The following is a 22500-nucleotide window of genomic DNA, read 5'->3' as shown; positions in this document are numbered from 1 at the left end:
GCTGCATATTCCTAATTTCGAAGGAATAAGGGGTGCATTATGCCGCCTTCTCATCAGGAAAAACAAGGAACTTATGTCAGCATGAACATGCACAAAAAACTTTTAGATGACTGCCCACACGGAGCTCATAGCGATAATGAGTGTTCCTTTAAAATATTCCGTTATAAGCAGTGACCTCAAAAATGGTTGAATGTAGGAGATTCTAGAAGGTTCAAGGGTTCAAACAAGGTTGGAGGAGGGAGGCCTAAGAATAGGAAGGTGATAGGGTGCAGGTCATATGAATGGTGATTTTGTTGTTTTCTTTTGTGAATGAATGCCTATATGTGTGTATGTATATAACTGCATTAATATATATGTGTGTGTATGTGTGTGCGTGATTGTGTGTGTGGTTGGGTAGATGCCAAAAACAGACAGTGATGAAGTGACAGGTTTGTATCTGTGTGTTTGATTGCGCTTACGATAGAGAGAGGGAAATAGAGAGAGAGGAGGGGGAAGTAGAGAGACAAAGGTAAAACATACCCCAATGGATTGGGTAGTAGTCCTTTAAGGGTATAAAATTTACTATGGGGGTGATATATAAATGGGACTATATTATTAAATTTCAGGAGGTTATCTATATTAATCATTATTCATATGAGTGAAAGGTGTGTTTTTGCACCCCTTATTCCTTCGAAATTAGGAATATGCAGCCATCGAAACAGATGTCGAAAATAAAGGAATTTTGTTAATTCGTCGTTCAACTCCATTCTTTCATTTATATATATATATATTATATATATAATATATATATATATATATATATATATATATATATATATATATATATGTATGTATGTATGATGTATGTATGTATGTATGTATGTACATATGTGTATGTATATGTAGTGGCTAGCGATCAATCATGGCGAATGCCGGACAGAAGGGTCACACAGGAGAGTCAGGAAGAAGGGGAGATATTAAAGTCGTGGTGATCCCAAAACGAAGGCGTGAGTATGTGTGTATAAGAGAGTATATATGTGCGTGTGGAAGAGGACTGGTGACCTTGACGTGTGTGTGTGTGTGTGTGTATGTGTGAAGATGTGGGGCTGGGAAATGGTCAGTGCTATTGTGTGCGTGGTGGTTTGATGTGTTGGGTGGCATGGTGGCGTATGGTGTTGTGGTGTGTGGGATGGTGTGATGGTGCTGAAGGTGGGGAGGTGAGAGTAGGGAAAGCAACTGTGGGGCGTGGGTTAGGCTGAGGGTAGGGGTAGAGGTGGGGCATGTGGGTAGGAAGAGGGTGGGGTAGAGGTGGGGTATAAGGAAATGGCTGTAAGGGATGGGGTGGGGTGTGATGGGAATGATAGGGAAGGTGGGTTTGGAAAGGGTAGGGGTGAAGTGGGGTGATAAGGGAGGTGCGATGATGAAGGCGGGGAAGGTGGGTAGGAGTGAAGAGAAGAGAGGAGGGTAGGAGTGAAGAGAATTAGGAGTCGGTGCAAGAGAGGAGAGATGGGTGGAAGGAGAGAGGCGAGGAGAGGATTCGACCTCGGCGGAATTTGAACTCGGAACGTAAAGACAGACGAAATACCGCTAAGCTTTTCGCCCGGCGCTCTAACGTTTCTGCCAGCTCGCCGATTTAGAGAGACAGTCAGTTATTATATAAGTACTGACGTGTCAAACGCCAGCGCTATATGACATTAGAGAAGAGTTTAATGCCTACGATATTCTAGGCAAATGTGTGTTTTAGTCAAAGAGCATTATCATCACCCCATCATGGTGGCGAGTTGGATGAATCGTTAGCAAGCTGGGCGAAATGCTTATAATGGTATTTCGCCCGGCACTCCGTTCTGAGTTGAAATCCCCCCGAAGTCGACATCCTTTCAGGCCCAATAAAATGAGTTCCATTTGAAGACTGGGTTCGATGTAATTGCCTCATCCACTCTCCGAAAATGCTGCGCTTTTCGCCAAATTTGAAACCATTATTATCCTCGCCCTTTCAGTGCCCCATAGCGATGACCTCTGACGAGTAAGCTTTAGCTGACCAGAGGATTACTTCTCTCTGCTAACTTTTCTGTCTCTTTCCATCTTAAGATCAACAATTCTATTCTAATTTGAGTATATTGTCCCTCGATACATTATATACCTACACACACGCATGTATACATCCTATTTATGTGTAAGTTTATGCCCATCTTCTATCTATATACAGTCTGTCTGTCTGTCTCTCTCTCTCCTCTCTCTCTCTCTCGTCTCTCTATATATATATATATAATATATATATATATTATATATATTATATCTATATATATAGTAATCCAAACATGAAAACACAAAGAGAAAACACAACAACGCGAGAACGTGGAACCAATATAGTATTATTGGACGCTCAAGGAGGAAGGGAAGAAGGAGAGTTTTACGTTTCGAGCGGAGCTCTTCGTCAGAAACATAGGGACAGGAAAGATCCAGAGAAGGAAAGACGAGGGGAAAAATTTCGCCAACTTCAACACTTGTAGCATAAATTCAACCAAATTTAATTTAATTTAACTAAATCAATTTAGTTAATTACTACACACGTATATAAACACCCACTTACATGCACACATGCTCTTACACGCTCATATGCGAGAGAGCTTGAGAGTTGTATATACGACTCAAAATATTTCTCCTTCATCTAAAATGATTGACCTGTATACGTGCAAAGACCCACTATATTCATTGCAGTAATCTAGATATATACTTGTTTAGATGCTAACAAACGTACTTGTCTATCCCTGTACATAAACCTATATATTAAAGAATGAAGGCACCCGATGACGATCTGAGTTGAAGCTACCCAAAATATAAGTATGTTATACATATTTTATGAATAGCATATATTGAATGCATACTTATGCTTAGCTCTCTGGAAAGTTATAACGTAATTAAATATTAAATATTAAAAGCCTTTTCCATATCATTAGTCTTATAGAGACCCCATTTATTTATGTCTATTTATTTTTACGGTTGAGTGATAAACAAATAGGATACCCTGAGTTTTATGCATTTCTTTGCCACTGAAATATATTATGCATCAATAAAAAAAATGGAATGAATATTACATAATGTTTACTTGAACAGTTTAGTTCATTTTTTCAGTCTAGCATTTAAAAAAAAAAGAAATGAAAGCTAAGCAATTTAAAAATGAAAAATAATGTCTACTAGACCGAACAAAAGAGACAAAACAATGCTGATGGAATACAAAGCAGTAAAAACCGACCGAACTGGAATGAGTGAATAGGGTGTAGTTTAAGTGCAGAAAGTGAAAAAGAGACAAAGAAGCAAGGTAAAGGGAGTGAGGGAGGGAGAGAGAAAGAGAGAGAGAGAGAGAAAGAGAGAGAGAGAGAGAGAGAGAGAGAGAGAGAGAGAGAAACACGCGCATAGAGAAATCGAAAGAGTTGTGTTGTATGCAGACGCTATTTCAATTTAAAATGCAAGCGACTGTGTCTCTTAACTCTCTCCTCAATTGAACATTGATAATTGTAGCATTATTGAAGCGGAATGCATACAAGCGAGAATGCGAAGACAAATTTAATAAACGTTGGCGGTGAAGTAGGGAACTATTACTGGCTTCGTTGGGCAGTAAATAAATGGTGTAAATTACAGTCGAGCAAGTGACTACATGTTGAGCGTAGTAGCGAGAGTTCATTTGTTCGGATTTCCTTTTCACTCTTTATAAATACACACATACAACGCATACAGACATTCCCTTTTACTTTTTTGCAGTTATTTGACTGCGACCATGTTGGAGCATCGCCTTTAGTAAGACAAATTGACCCCAGGACTTATTTTATTATATGCGTAGTACTTATTCTAGAGGTCTCTTTTGCCGATCCGTTAAGTTTCGGGGACACAATATCGGTTGTCAAGCGATTGTGGTGGAGATAACGCCGACACAGAGGCAGACACACAGACCCACAAATACATACATATATATGTATATATATATATATATATATATATATATATATATATATATATATATATATATATATATAAAGACCACAGAATGAACACAATCCTCCAAACACACATGATCATAAAAAGCAAAAGACAGCCTAGATCCATGAAAAGTCTCCTTACACAAGCCCGAATTCACTCTTCAACACAGAAGCCGACAGTAAAAAAATGTGGAAGACCCAATTGCGGGATATGCGACTATCTAATTGAGGGATCATAGTTCTCCTTCATACAGGGACAACGGTTTACAGTGAAAAGCAACTTCACATGTGCTTCGGAGAACCTAATATACTCACTAACCTGCTCCGGGTGTCAGAGCAGTACATAGGCCAAACAAAAAATGGTTTACGTAAACGAATGGCCCTGCACAGATCCCAGATAAAAATTCCCCAAAACAGAAAAATAGCTTTTAGCCAACACATAGATACTTGCGCCAACAAAAAAACACCAAACTTCAGAATTTTCCCCCTCTACACCAATTTAGGGACGATACAACCTCGAGACAACGAATAAGTAAAGAAAATCTCTTATTACAAAATACAAGCCACTTCTTAACGGGCTACGACAAACAATTAATATACCTCAACTTTAGAATAAAAGAAATATATACACACAAATATTACACTCCACAGAATCCATTACTAATCAGCCCCATCACAGCTAACTTACACCCATTCATATTCTCCCTTCTCTGTTTTTTTCTTCTTCTTCTTCTTCCTCTCCTTCTTCATCATCATCATTATCATCATCATCGTCGTCATCATCATCACCACCATCATCACCACCATCTCCTCCTTCTCCTTCTTCTTCTTCTTCTTCTTCTTCATCATCATCATCATCAACATCGTCATCTTCTTCTTCTTCTACTTCTCCACCTTCCACCCCTTAACTTTGTCACTAATGTCTTTCAGTATAACGCCTACGCAAATTCCATAAACAATTCCTGAATTGAACTTCGACTACTGTCAGCCACTGACCATTCAAAATACGACCATTAAGGCATTCCCAGATTCCCCCACCCCCTCTCCACATCAGCCTCATTATTCTTCACCTATCCTACAAAGAACTCAAAACGACCTCGAACACGCAAGTGCAAACAAGGGAGTCAGAGAAAGGCAGAATGCTACTTATATCTGAACACTACTACAGAAATATTCTTTTAAAAAACTTTTCTTCTAATTTTTCTAAATTTAATTATTTAATCGTTACAGTTGAAAAGTCTCTCAAAATGACCGAAACCCGTACTGAAAGATTCACTATAAATCAATACATCTAGCATTTTCTATTTTTGACTTGTTTTTTCATAATATCAACTCGTGTGTTCCTTTCCACCCATATATATATATATATATATATATATATATATATATATACATGTATATATATTATATATATACATATATATATATATACATACATACATACACACACATGCACGCACACACACACATATATATGCATACATGCATACATACATACTACATACATACATACATATATATATATATATATATATATATATATATATATATATAATATATATATATATATATAGATATATATATGTATATATATATATATATATTATATATATATATGTACATGACAAGCATATTTCATTTCCATCCACCAAACCTACTAAAACGGGTTTGGTCGGCCCATGGCTATAGTAGAGGCCACTTGCCAAAGGTGCCCCGCAGTGGGACTGGATCCGAACAATCTGGTTGGGAAGCAAGCTTTTTACCACACAAACAAATACGCTTTAAACGTTCTGCACATGTTATGTATCTCTGGTTGCAAGATTGTGTGCAAGGGGGTTTAGGTGTATGCATGGGTGGAGAGATAGATAAAAAAATGTCTATGAGTATGCAGACATGCAGATACATGCGTTCCTATAGTTATGCAGAACGCCTAGAATACATACATATAGCTGCATATATGTGTAGCTACACCATGGTTCTTGGACATCATGCCAAACATGTTTAATATAGGAAAATAAAGATGGTCACGTAAGGAAAAGGAAGATGGAGTATGGTCGCGTGTGAGCAACGAGAGAGAGAAAGAAAAAGAGAGGTAGATAGAGAGAGACAGAAAGAGAACGGTGAAGGGGAGAAAAAGGGAAGATGGAGGAGAAAACACTATAGAGTAGAGTCGCATCAAAAAGGTCAACAAAAACTTACTTGGAAATGGATATATATATATATATATATATATATATACTCACACGCACAGCCACACACACATATACAGAAACACATGATCACATAAGTACAAAACAAGGTGGGAAAATAGCACTAGAATACCAAAGGTATAGTACTATACGTTCATTAAAGCTGCAATATATATATATATATATATGTACAGACACATTTCTATATGAACATATGCACCCACGCACACACATGTATACATATATACTTGCCTACCCACTTACATAAATACACAAATACATACGTATATACATAAAACAGCTGCTATACGAGTCATGTTCTTGTACGGTCAACATAGCGTCTGAAACTTACAACTACAATTTCATGAGCAAATTCCTAAATCTCGGTGATCGTTAGTTGTTCTTTTCGGGTTTACACGCTTTCTGTTTTTTTTTTTGTTTGTTAAAATGATGTTTTAATTTTCCTTCTTGTTTACATTATAGTTTTCGTGTTAGTTTAGGTTCATATGCCATATTTTTTCCATTCCCTTTTTCTGAGCACTTGTGAATTTGTTGAACAAATATAATATTAAAGTGCATTCGTTCTACTTAAGCAACTTCTACGTTGTTTACTCTTAATTTTCGTGCTGTTTGATGTATTTGTGCCAATGTATGCTGTGTTTTAATCATGTGTTCGTTCGTATAGCTGTTGTAGTTTAATAGATTATATATATATATATATATATATTTGAAGAATGCTTAATATTTCTTCTCAGCAAATAGATTTTGTCCCTGGCTTTTTGTACGGGTGCCGTGAATTCCATGTTAGTAAATGAAATTAATTGTGTAAACAGATTCGATGTGTGGTTATACTCTATCTGAAAACTGATCTGTAATCGGATTCATTCTATTGCATAGGTACTGTATTTAATTCGTTCTACAAATTCATTGCTTCTGTTTTTGACTTAACCATTTCCTAACAGATTTGGTTTTAAATAAATTAATTTTTGAGTTTTTACAGTTCAGGAATAAAATGCATTAATTTTCAAATCTCCGCTGCAACATTTGCAATTGTGAGCAATTGTAATGTTTCAGGATAACATCAGCTGGATTAAACTTTCAGAAATGCTCGCTCGTAATATGCACGCCTTGTATTTCCTACTTTGAGAATATGTAATTTCAATGTCTAATTAAGGCAGATCTCTTTCTCAAAAAAAAAAAAAAAAACTAAAGGAGCAACAGTGGAATAACATTTATTATAATTAGATACAGTGTGTTGTCTAAAGACGGATATAATCAGTTACAAACACATGTTCGTTACCTGAATTTTTCTTTCGTGAATAATTGAAATATTGGGTTGTCCGGAAAGTTCATGCCAATTTATAGCAGCTTACATTTCGACTTATTTTAGAAAATGGTTGAGTCCATAAAATAGGATTTGACTACACCTCCATTTAGAGCACCGTTTAAGTTATTTTCTCGTGGAAAAAGGTTTATGTTCCTATAACCTGTGTTAATTCTGTAACCCTTTAAATTGGAAGACAAGAAAGTTCATTTTCGGCACTTGATGTTTGGGAACTAGACAAAAACTGCAGTAGCTCGGCTGGGATGTGTTACTCCACCCTCCATATTCACCAGATATTGCTCCTTCGGATTTCCACTTATTCGGGTCTCGGCAGAATAGTCTTAATGGTAAAAATTTCAATTCCTTGGATGACATAAAAAGATACCTTGATGAATTCTTTACCCTGAAACCACCTGAATTCTGGGAAGAGGGTATTTTCAATTTAAAGAAAAGCTGGAGATGCATTGTGCAACAAAATGGTTCATATTGGGTTGATTAAAAATGTAATGGCATGTATTTAATGACCTTTTTCTTTCCTTGAAAATCGGCATGGACTTTCCGGACAACCCAATACATATAAATAAGGATAATTTTTGTCAAGCTACACCTAAGTCCCACATAATGATATGAAATGATGTTTATATTTGCACGTCCATCAACAGCAACTATTGTGTGTGTGTGAGTGTGTGTGTGTGTGTGTGTGTCTGTTTGTGTGTATGTGAGTTTGTGTGTGTGTGTTCGTTTGCTTTGCTTAAGATACACGATTATGCTTTTAGGAACAATATGAAGCATATGCATTGTATGTAAAATATATAAATAGACGTTAACGAATCGTTTGTACACACTCTCTCACCTTACATAATATTCGTGCATAATCGACACGTGATTTGTTATTTAAATTTCAGCTCATCGGTCGGACGTAATTTTCTTTATATGAACGCTCTCGCAGCATATATGTTCGCGCGTAGATCTCTCATGGCTTCTCGTTCAAATTTCAGCTCATTAAGAGAATGGGCTCCCAGTCACATATTCGCGACCGTAATAAGACCATGATACGTTAACCAAATTTCTGCTTCTTATTCGTGTTCAAGTTTCTTCATAAACCTGTTCATTATATAAGTAGTTCATTTAAAGTATCGTTCGCATATGGGTACCCCGCTGAAGTTAACTATACTACACTACTTCGTAGCAAGTTTCGCTATACGCTCATGTTCTCTTATCGCAGTTACGTAAACATTTGCTCAGGATCGTTTCAAGAAATATTTCTTCTCGCTTTCATACCCGGTTGTAATCAGATTGTTACAATCGATATACAGCTGGAAGAACAGACCCGAACAAGTATATATCTTTATGCATTAGATGCTGGTATGCATTAATTTGCTAGTTCTACAGCATGCAGGCACATTCACTATTTGCCATAAGAATGGTCTTTGCGAATGCCAACAACGTTAGTATTTTGATATCAAAATTGACAGCTTACTGGTAGCATTAGACATTACCGATAAAATGTCAGTACGCTGTAGCAGTAGCTGACAAACAAGTATTTTGCAGCTGCCTTTCAGCCATAAAGTTTCCTCATCACATCTTTCATATGTGTATCTACATCTATCTATCTATCTATCTATCTATCTATCTTCTATCTATCTATCTATCTATCTATCTATCTATCTATCTATCTATATATATATATATATATATATATATATATATTATATATATATATATATATAATCTTTTACTTGTTTCAGTCATTTCACTACGGTCATGCTGGAGCATCACCTTTAGTCGAGCAAATCGACCCCAAGACTTATTCATTGTAAGCCTAGTGCTTATTCTCTCGGTACCTTTTGCCGAACCGCTAAGTTACGGGGACGTAAACACACCAGCATCGGTTGTCAAGCGATGTTGGGGGGACAAACACAGACATACAAACATACATACACACACACACTCACACACACACACACACACACACACATATATACATATATACGATGGGCTTCTTTCAGTTTCCGTCTACCAAATCCACTCACAAGGCTTTGGTCGCGCCAGATCCTATAGTAGAAAACACTTGCCCATGGTGCAACGCGGAGGGACTGAATCCGGAACCATGTGGTTGGTAAGCAAGCTGCTTACCACACAGCCACTCCTATATATATATATATGAATCTGTGTGTGCAGAGAGAGAGAGAGAAACAGAGACAGACGCAGATACAGAGAGACATAGAAGGATGAATATGCACACACACTAACATATATGCAGATAGATAGACAGGTAGATAGATAGATAGATAGACAGACAGACAAATAGATAGATAGATACATAGATCGCTAGATAGATCGTGGGCAATTATGGAGTGAGTTTTAGGGCTTTTAAATCTAATATTATCCTATCCTTCCTTAATACCTGCTCCCATATACTGTTCATATCTGCACTCGGTCTGCTTTGCAGGTTGATGTGTTCTAGCTTATGTGTTTCTTCTTCTAATTTTCGTATTTTCCAGTAGTGTTCTCTATCTATTATTTTAACTTCATTTCTCAGGGGCAGCTGGTCTCCATTTTCCCATACATAATCAGCTATACCCTCTTTATCAATATCTCCTTGTATCACAGCATTGCGATGTTCCTCCACCCTTATTTTGAGGGGGCGGCATTTTTCGCCTTTGTATAACCTACCACAGCTACATGGGATGGAGTCCACACAGTTCTTGGTCATATTCTCTTCTATTAGTGGTTTTACTCGAAATAGATATTTGTATTACTTCTGCTGTCATATGGGCCGCATATCTTTTGTATCTTTTCGAAGAAGTCTTTCATATAGGGTAAACGGTATGTGTATAGTTTATCGGTTTCATGGTCTCTTTTCTTCATAATTGAATCGCTACTTATATGCAATGGATATAAGTAGCGATCATGATACCCACCACGAAGAAATGATCAAGCTCAGTTGCATTCTATTAAGCAACAAGTACCCCCAAAGCATACTCTCCACTCCAATTATGATGAAAAGAGGATGAAACCGATAAACTGTCCACCGTCTGTCTACCCTATATGAAAGGCCTCTCCGAAAAGATACAAAAGATATGCGACACATATGACATCAGGGTAGTATTCAAGAGTTATACGACACTTTATACAATCTAAAGAAAATGCAGAGTTTAAACACAGAAGAAAAATGTCTTTGTTCTTATAACAGTCAGTTCCATAACGCCTACGTACGTTTCAATTTCTTACCTTCATTCACATTTTCCAGTTAAGATTGCACTATACATTTGAAAGGTGAACATCCGCTCAGGTCAAAAATTGACACACGTTGTTCACATCCCAATGAATGGAGAGTTAAAACACACACACACACACAAAGACACATATGTACATATGTATGTATGCATGTTTGGGTGTGCGTGTGTTTGAGTGTGTATGTATATGTATATATATATATTTATTTATATACATATTATATATATCTATATATATATATATATAATATATATATATATATATATATGAATAATATCTATATACATAAGTATATACATACATATAAACATATTAAACACACACACAGATATACACACATGCATATATAAATATGTATATATATATATATATATATATATATATATATATATATTATATATTAGGCGCCGAGGAGGGGCTGTGTGAGAAGTAGCTTTCTAACCACCACATTGTTACGGGTTCAGTCCCGCTGTGTGGCACCTTGGAGAAGTGTCTGCTACTATAGCCTGCGGCTGGCCAAAGCCTTGTTAGTGGATTTGGTAGATGGAAGCTGAAAGATACCCGTCGTATATGTATGTGCTTGTGTGTATGTTTGTATTTGTCCCTCCGACATCGCTTGACAACCGATGCTGGTGTGCTTACGTTCCCGTAACTTATCAGTTCAGCAAAAGAGACCGATAGAATAAGTACTAGGCTTACGAAGAATAAGTCCTAGGGTTGATTTGCACGACTGAAGGCGGTGCTCCAGCATGGCTGCAGTCAAATGACTGAAACACATAAAAGAATAATTGAATATATGTATATATATATAGATATATATAAAAATATGTTATGCAATGTATATAATATATATATATAATATATATATATATATATATATATATATATATACTAGCAGTATCGCGCCCGGCTTTGCTCAGGTTTGTAAGGGAAATAACTATAAAGCATTTTTAGAGAGTTATAGCCAAAAAATAGCAAAAAAATGGAAAAAAAATGATGGTAAATTTGTTTTTGAGAGTTAAAAAGGTGGAGTTGCGTCCCCTAGACGTTCTGTTTGGTTTGGGTTTCTGATTCTCGACCCCTGTCGAATTTATCGATTTTTTTCAGAACTGGGGGAACTTTTCAAAATTTTCGCTGCGTTAGTTTTGAAGTATGACATTGGGCTATGTGTGTGTCAAGTTTCATCAGAATCGGTTGAAAGCCGTGGTCAGAGTGAGGGTACGAGAAAACAGACACACAGAAAACGCACAGACAAACTGCCGTTTATATATAGATATATATATATATATATATGTATATATAATGTATATATATAATATATATATATATATATATATATATATATATATATATAATATATATATAATAATATATCACAATCAAGGAACGGCCATAATAGGCCATTCACCCACTAGAAATAACAGCCAAAAGCTTTAACCTCCAAATAACATCAATTCCGTAAACCAGAGGAAATTTAAAAAAACTTTACCCTGTAATTTCTTATACGATGCACCGTTTCATCTATTGTTTAATGGTAAACTAACGATTAAATTAAATCAAGCCAATCTACCATAGGCCCTTAGATTCGTCAGTAAGAAATAGCCAAGTCCGAACAGATATTTTTCACGAGGCATTCCCGTCCCTGCCTCGGCAATATCTGACCTAAAATTTTCAAATCATCGCACTCGCGCCAAATTTATCGGCAGCAAATAAATATAGCCGCCGATTCCATTACGGAATTAACCAAAAATTCATAATTAATCAAGATAGGGTGGCAAAAAATTTTGTAGAATGTTTTTGCCACCAGCGGCCTAGTGGGAAAAAATTAAATAGTCATATACCATTTTTAAGTTCACATCACAATCAAGGAACGGCCATAATAGGCCATTCACACCCTAGAAATAACAACCAAAAGCTTTAACCGCAAAATAACATCAATTCCGTAAACCAGGAGAAAATTTAAAAAACATTTACCCTGTAATTTCTTATACGATGCACCGTTTCATCTATTGTTTAATGGTAAACTAACCTGATTAAATTAAATCAAGCCAATCTACCATAGGCCCTTAGATTCGTCAGTAAGAAATAGCCAAGTCGGAACAGATATTTTTCACGAGGCATTCCCGTCCCTGCCTCGGCAATACTGACCTAAAATTTTCAATCATCGCACTCGCGCCAAATTTATCGGCAGCAAATAAATCTAAGCCGCCGATTCATTACGGAATTAACCAAAAATTCATAATTAATCAATATAGGGTGGCAAAAAATTTTTAGAATGTTTTTGCCACCAGCGTCCTAGTGGGAAAAAATTAAATAGTCATATCCATTTTTAAGTTCAACATCACAATCAAGGAACGGCCATAATAGGCCATTCACCCACTAGAAATAACAACCAAAAGCTTAAACCGCAATAACATCAATTCCGTAAACCAGGAGAAAATTTAAAAAACATTTACCTGTAATTTCTTATACGATGCACCGTTTCATCTACTGTTTAATGGTAAACTAACCTGATTAAATTAAATCAAGCCATCTACCATAGGCCCTAGATTCGTCAGTAGAAATAGCCAAGTCGGAACAGATATTTTTCACGAGGCATTCCCGTCCCTGCCTCGGCAATATCTGACCTAAAATTTTCAAATCGTCGCACTCGCGCCAAATTTATCGGCAGCAAATAAATATAAGCCGCCGATCCATTACGGAATTAACCAGAAAATTGATAATTAATCAATATAGGGTGGCAAAAAATTTTGTAGAATTTTTTTGCCACCAGCGGCCTAGTGGGAAAAATTAATAGTCATATACCATTTTTAAGTTCAACATCACAATCAGGAACGGCCATAATAGGCCATTCACCCACTAGAAATAACAGCCAAAAGCTTTAACTGCAAAATAACATCAATTCCGTAAACCAGGAGAAAATTTAAAAAACATTTACCCTGTAATTTCTTATACGATGCACCGTTTCATCTACTGTTTAATGGTAAACTAACCTGATTAAATTAAATCAAGCCAATCTACCATAGGCCCTTAGATTCGTCAGTAAGAAATAGCCAAGTCGGAACAGATATTTTTCACGAGGCATTCCCGTCCCTGCCTCGGCAATATCTGACCTAAAATTTTCAAATCATCGCACTCGCGCCAAATTTATCGGCAGCAAATAAATATAAGCCGCCGATTCCATTACGGAATTAACCAGAAAATTCATAATTAATCAATATAGGGTGGCAAAAAATTTTGTAGAATTTTTTTGCCACCAGCGGCCTAGTGGGAAAAAATTAAATAGTCATATACCATTTTTAGATGAAACGGTGCATCGTATAAGAAATTACAGGGTAAATGTTTTTTTTAATTTTCTCCTGGTTTACGGAATTGATGTTATTTTGCGGTTAAAGCTTTTGGCTGTTATTTCTAGTGGGTGAATGGCCTATTATGGCCGTTCCTTGATTGTGATGTTGAACTTAAAAATGGTATATGACTATTTAATTTTTTCCCACTAGGCCGCTGGTGGCAAAAAATTCTACAAATTTTTGTCACCCTATATTGATTAATTATATATATATATATATATATATATAATATTATATATATATATATATTATATATATTTATATAACATATATACATATGTGCATATTCTTTTATTTGTTTCAGTCATTTGACTGCGGCAATACTGGAGCACCCCTTTATTCAACCAAATCTCAGAACTTATATTTTGTAAGCTTAGTACTTACTCTACTGCCCTCTTTTTCCCGAACCGCTAAGTTACGGAGACGTAAACACACCAACATCATTTGTCGAGCGATGGTGTTGATGGTGTTGGTTTTGACGGGGTTAGTAGTGGTGACGGTCATGGTAGTGGGGATAAAGACACATGTACACAGATATACACACATATGTATAATGCTATATATATATTGAAATTATATGTATATATTCATACATATCTCATTTTCATAAATACCAATTTGTGTACTTATATAGATACGTACGCAAACTCATATTAAAATTCAGGCTATAATCGTTAAATGTGCTGATAAATAGAAAATGCCTTTAATATACGCCTTGTTGAACACAATATCAAAAATGTCCACTCATTCAATAGAATAGATATCATGCATTATCTGAATGCACTTTTGATGCATCTTTGCCAAATGCGCAGTTGATTAACTCGTTTCGAAATCATTCGCTGATCTGCATAATTACGAGGCCAATGTTAAATAATGAGAATAATTCCCTTTGCAGGGAGGTTCATTTTGTCCAGCAGCAAATGCTGTGATATTGATTTCTCTTAAAGTAATCGCTGGGAAAAACAATGTGTATCCTTCTACAGACATGCGGGACTCCATGCTCAAAAGTTTTATTTCATTACACCAACCATCAACGAATATAGAACGATTTCCAATCTGGTAATTTTATTGTCATACACTATTGTGTCGGTATCGTAAATTAACGAGAATTTGCTTGACATACAAGTCTGCTTGAGCCAATATCAATGAAAGCATTTAAGTTGACATTAAAAAAAGTCACTTTAATATATGTGAGAGTGCGATATATATATATATATTATATATATATATTATAGGCGTAGGAGTGGATATGTGGTAAGTAGCTGGCTTACCAACCACATGGTTCCGGGTTCAGTCCCACTGCCTGGCACCTTGAGTAAGTGTCTTCTACTATAACCTTGGGCCAAAGCCTTGTGAATGGATTTGGTTGACGGAAACTGAAAGAACATTGTCGTATATATGTACGTGTGTGAGTGTGTCTGTGTGTGTGTGTGTGTGTGTGTGTGTGTGTGTTTGTCCCCCAACATCGCTTGACAACCGATGCTGATGTGTTTACGACCCTGTAAGTTAGCGTTTCGGCAAAAGAGACCGATAGAATAAATTCTAGGCTTCCAAAGATTTGCTCGACTAAATGCGTTATATATAATCGTGTAGATTTGTATTGTTTTGCTTTATATATATTCATTCTCATTCATATAATTGTGTATGTAGACATATTCCTATATATTCAAATGATAAACTTCTGGGAAGTTTTACAAATGTTTACAGTTCCAGTGATGAATTTGATCTGCAATGTTCGAATTAGCTTTCTCCTCTCCTGTTATGAGAAGCTCAATATCACACGATTGGTATTTAGGCGGTGTGTTACATATCCCAGGAGACCAATAATTGCTGGTATAAACCTGAACTTGTAATCTGGAGAGAATAACTGCTGATTTCACAACAGCTCAACATAGGTGTTCTCTTTTTCACTGATCTTCAGCATTAGGCGCAGGAGTGGCTGTGTGGTAAGTAGCTTGCTAACCAACCACATGGTTCCGGGTTCAGTCCCACTGCGTGGCATCTTGGGCAAGTGTCTTCTGTTATAGCCCCGGGCCGACCAATGCTTTGTGAGTGGATTTGGTAGACGGAAACTGAAAGAAGCCTGTCGTATATATGTATATATATATAAGTGTGTGTGTATATGTTTGTGTGTCTGTGTTTGTCCCCTTAGCATTGCTTGACAACCGATGCTGGTGTGTTTACGTCCCCGTTACTTAACGGTTCGGCAAAAGAGACCGATAGAATAAGTACTGGGCTTACAAAGAATAAGTCCCGGGGTCGATTTGGTCGACTAAAGGCGGTGCTCCAGTATGACCACAGTCAAATGACTGAAACAAGTAAAAGAGTAAAAGAGATTACGTTAAAATCCGCCGGGCAGCTAATTTCCACAATTGTACACAGTTTCTATTCCCTATTACAAATCATAATATCAGGTCTGTTGTGCCTATATTTTATTGAGGTCATCACTGGGACAGTATGTATTTAGGCGGTGTATGTATGTATGTATGCATTTATGTATGTATTATGTATGTATGTATGTATGTATGTATGCATGTATGTATGCCTTTTAGACATTTCAGTTTAAAGATTCAGTAGCTGAAAGACTTTCCCATTTCATTCGTGCGCAAGCTGCTTTAGATATCACAGAAACGTGGATATTTTGAATAATTCTAGGCTGTATCGATGTAACAAATGGCTGAATTGTTGAATTTTTATCAGAATTCAGGCAAAGGGCCTTCAGACAATTTCTTCCTGAATCAATTCAAATTACTTGGATTGACTTACTTTCCCGTGAGTCAAACGCAGTAATATAATGAGGTGACTGATTATGCAACACGGGCACTCTCACAAAGAATACATCAGACCAAATCAATCACGATATTATGTTCCTACTTGGTGTATAGAGGACTTAGTGGGTGAGTGTGTCACTCCAAGTTTAAGGGCAATATATATATATATATATAATAATATATTATATATATATATATATTATATTATATATTATATATAATATATATATATATATATATATTTATATATATTTAATTTTAAGGGCATATATATATATATAACATATATATATAAAGTTATTTTAGTTATCTCTGTGAGTGTGAGTTTGTGTTGGCGTGTATGGGTGTAAGTGCGTGAGTGCGCGCGCGTGTGCATATCACGATATCACGGTATCGATCTGACAATCTGATGTTGTTATATATCGCTGGTCTCAATGCGCTTCAATTGCTTTACTTTTAGTATGAAATCACCCTGTTAGCTAGGCAAATCCGTCAAAGAGAGGCCCTGAACCGAAGGCTATTCCGTCAGAGGGTTACCCATTTATAGCTGTGAGGACTGAAAAACCATGAAATTAAGTGTTTTGCTGCAGATCTCATTTTAAAGCTGGGTGAAGTGGAGCAATGTGAAATAAAGTGTCTTGCTGAAGAACACAACACACTACTCAGTCTGGGAACGAAACTTAATAACTCATGAGTGTGAGCACGACGCTCTAACCACCGAGCCATTCGCCTTCACACTCCCACACACATACACATACACGTGTGCATGTGTGCATTTGTTTTTGCGGGTGTGCAAACATACACTTATGTATATTTATACATGTATTCACACAATGCAGACATACATTTCTCTACGGGCGTATGCATAAGTGTTGGAGTATGCTTGCGTACTTGTGTTTGTGTGTGTTTGTGTGTGTGTGTGTGTGTGTGTGTGTGTGTGTGTTTGTCCGTGCGTGTGTGTGTGTGAACGCGTTATTATGTACAAGTACTATTAGTGCTAAATGACATTGTTAAGTGAAAAGTAAGAGGTGCGAAATAGGCCAAAAGAAGCCGGACATCAGCGCTGCATAGAAACACTTTGAAGGTCGTTAATATTGGAAAGTGTCGGAATCGTTTTGATCTCACATCGACAGCCGCTGCAAGGAGTGCCATGTAATGAAAAGAATATTCAGAATATGTAGACACATACACATACACAAAAATCCAAGTAGTCACATGTACACATACATAAACGTAATATATATTCAAACACATATGTATGTATGTACGTATATATCTGTTCATATATATACATATATCAGCCATATATATATATATATATATATATGTACATATATATAGTATATGTACATGCATATATATAATATATATATATATATATATATAATATATATATATATTATATTATATATATGCATTTATATATATATTATATTTATATATAGAAATATATATGTATACATATATACATACATATATGTATATGTACATGCGTGTGTATGTATATATATATATATATATATATATATTAGAAAAATTGAGGTAATCAGATCAGATGGTTCATATTTGTAGATATTTATTTATATATTACATTTTTTACATATATATCATATCATTCGGATTAGCGCTTGCTCCCATTCTAGTGGGTTTTCAAATCAAATCAGTTGTGGGTAGTTTGAACCTTTTTATAGTTTCGTAGTAGTGGGTGAGGAGGAAGTTAGACAGAGAGAAAATATGTGTGTATGTGTGTGGTGTGTGTGTGGGCGTGGTGTTGTGTGTGTGTGCGCATTATATCTGAGAGTGAGAAGTGTTATTTCCGTTGGTCTGCTGGCCCCCTGTGGTTTTATAAGAACTTTGGCCGCCATTTCAATGTCACTGAGTGTGTGTTGTGCATAGGTTGGCCTGGCAAATGTCATTTGGGGTCACACTTTCTATGATCATTCTGTGGAGGTGTGTGTGTGTGTGTCTCTGTGTGTCTGTGTGTTTTTGGTGTGTGTGTGTGTGTGTGTGTGTGTGTATGTGTGTGTGTGTGTGTCTGTGTGTTTGGAGAAGGGGAGAGAGACAAAAAGAGAAAGGGAAAATAAAAATAATAATAATAAAAATAAAAATTAAAAAAAAAATTTAAAAAAATAAAATAAAAATAAAAAAAAACAAAAAATAAAAAATAAAAATAAAAAAAAATAAAGAAAAATAAAGAATAAATAAAAAATATAAAATAAAAAATTAAAAAATAAAAATAAAAATAAGGATAAGGGAGGAAGTGGAGAAGAAAAAATACAGACACACACACACACACACACACACACACACACACACACACAAAAACACCCACAGACACACAGAGACACACACACACACACACCTCCACAGAATGATCATAGAAAGTGTGACCCCAAATGACATTTGCCAGGCCAACCTATGCACAACACACACTCAGTGACATTGAAATGGACGGCCAAAGTTCTTATAAAACCACAGGGGGTCCAGCAGACCAACGGAAATAACACTTCTTCACTCTCAGATATAAATGCGCGCACACACACACACACACGCACACACACACACACACACACACATACACACATATTTTCTCTCTGTCTCACTTCCTCCTCACCCACTACTACGAAACTATAAAAAGGTTCAAACTACCCACAACTGATTTGATTTGAAAACCCACTAGAATGGGAGCAAGCGCTAATCCGAATGATATGATATATATGTAAAAAATGTAATATATAAATAAATATCTACAAATATGAACATCTGATCTGATTACCTCAATTTTTCTAATATATAATACCTGTACATCATCTCCAAACCTTCCGATAAATATATATATATATATATATATATATATATATATATATATATATATATATAATTTATATATATTATATACAGAGAGAGTGAGAGAGAGAGAGAATTCTTTTACTTTTTCGTCATATGACTCGACCATGCTGGAGCACCGCATATACACACACAGATACACACACACATGCGCACACAAGCGTATATATATGTATGCGTATACATATGTGCATCTACATGTAAATTAACTATATATGAGTGTATATGTGTGTATATATATGCATATATATATATACATATAAACACACTTACAGAAACACACACAATTACACACGCACATATACATACACATACGTATTACATGTACAGGCAGTTAGAAACGCGGACATATACACGCACGCAGCTACACAATCACTCATATTCTCATATCCATACACCGACACACACAAAAGCATACACATGAAATGTTGAACATTTACCTTTAAGCTGCACCTGGATGAACTTCTCTATTTTATTCCTGCTAGTTTGAAAAATTTATAACAAGAAAGATTATGGATCAATATGATTGGCATTTAAACATCCACTGATTCTTTTAAATATTTTACTTTGAGTCTATTAAATTGGTGTGGGTGATTACACGCGATTAACTTGGATTTTCAATTTTCAGAACTTATAGATATTCAACAAAGTGCGGGGTAATATATAGAGCACTTGATGGCCTCAGCGGTGGATCGAAGTCCTGATTCTTCAAATGTTAGGTGGAATTAAGCCAATTAGTCAAATACTAAATGTCTATGGGTGAATTATACTACTGGAATTATTACATTTTCGCATTTATTAGATAAATTTAGGTCCGTATCAAACGAAGAAATTAGTTCGCATATGGAAGTTTCTCTCAGCTTTCTTTTCACATCCTCGTCTTCTTTCTCTCTCTCTCTGAATTATCTATCTATCTATCTGAAATCCTCACTCTCTCTGTACACTCATATACGCCTACGTACATGCATACACACACGTTCACGCATATATATCGTTGCAAATGCATATATATAATTAGATACATATAGAATGACCCAGATACAAATTTACATGCCTATAAATATGCATGTTCGCATGTGTGTATGAATATATTTATATGCATATGTATATATATGTTATATATATATAATATATATATATATATATATAAAAATAATTTATAAAAATATTAATTTATATAAAAATATTTATAAAAATATTAATTTATAAAAATAATATATATATATATATATATATATTTTACACATATGCTTATGCATATACACATACATATATACATAAATGTGTGTGTCTTTATACGGGTTTCTACACACACTCACATACACGCGCACACTTACACACACATACACACACACACACACACACACACACACACGCCACACGCACTCGTATATGTAATATCGAAATATTCTCATAAAATGATATAAGATGGAAAACCACGGCATTTGAATTTATGTCATAAACGTAAAAATCAGATAAATACTAAAATGCGAAAATAAGGAGAGAACATTTAAAACGAAAATTACAGAAATCAATAACGAAATTTAACTTTCTTGAATCGAGCACGATGACATAAATACATATTTTATCCTAACTGTCCCAAATTTGAGATTTTCTACGTAATTACAGCAATATTTAATATCAAAATTACTATTTGAAAAGTGACAATTATGTTCTGCGATGTCTACCACCGAATTAGCAATTTCTGTGACATTTCCAAGAGTACTTTAAAATTTTAATTGCTATTTCTTCAACATTCACACTTTACAGCATCGTTTGCGTCAATTCTCCTGATCTTTGATCTACAGAAGCTGTCCGCTGTAGATTTAAGTGTGTGTGCAGACGTTGGAATGGAATGTTTGGATGTACATGCGTGTGTGTATACACATGCACGCCTTCTATGCGTTAATGCATACAAATATGTGAGTTGACCAAATTTCTTCCATTGACGTCTGTCTGAATTAAAAAAAAACAACATTTTTCTCGTTGTAAATAACGGCTTCAAATTTAACTATCACGCACGTTCTGGTTAATATCATATAGGTTCATACATGTCTGAGGGCGTGTTGTGTGCTTAATTTTCTGCATGAGTGATGGTCTTTATACTGAAAAGGTCCCAAAATATAAGAAGCACTTTCTCAATCTTGAGAGCACGATTTCGATTCTGCTAGACATCGTCTTAGGCAAGCTTCATTTTCTACACCCTTGAGCCGACCCATATTTTTGGCTTCCCGGGAATAGCCATGGATTTCCTTTGACACACAGTATCTTCAATTTAAATCTCTGTATTTCCACACTATATCAGTAATTCTGCTAGAGAATTCCTTTCAGGATAAACGCTAGGTTAGAAGATTCCTCAATTTAGCGTAAATTATACTAGCACGGAAGTTTAGGTGATCGTTCAACTGAATACTCAGGTTGAAGTAATTTGAACTAAGATGCATACATGGATAGACAATCACACACACTTATAGATATATATGAATACCTATGTGTATATATATGTGTGTGTGTGTGTAAGTATGTGTGTGAATATATATATATATATATATATATATATATATATATATATACATATCGGGATGCAGATGTACAGAATTTGCCTAAGCATATATATAGGCGCAGGTGTGGTTGTGTGGTAAGATGCTTGCTTCCCAACCACATGGTTATGGGTACAGTCTCACTGCATGGAATCTTGGGCATTTTCTTCTACAATACCCTCGGGCCGACCAAGGTCAGTAAATATTTGCCATTTCATTTTTAATCAACCAAATATGAACGATTTTGTAGCACAATGCATCACCATCTTTCCTCTAACTTGAAAAT

Source organism: Octopus sinensis, linkage group LG6 (genome assembly GCF_006345805.1).
Source record: "Octopus sinensis linkage group LG6, ASM634580v1, whole genome shotgun sequence".
In the NCBI taxonomy this organism is placed as follows: Eukaryota; Metazoa; Mollusca; class Cephalopoda; order Octopoda; family Octopodidae; genus Octopus; species Octopus sinensis.
Note: the sequence above shows the minus strand (reverse complement) of the source record.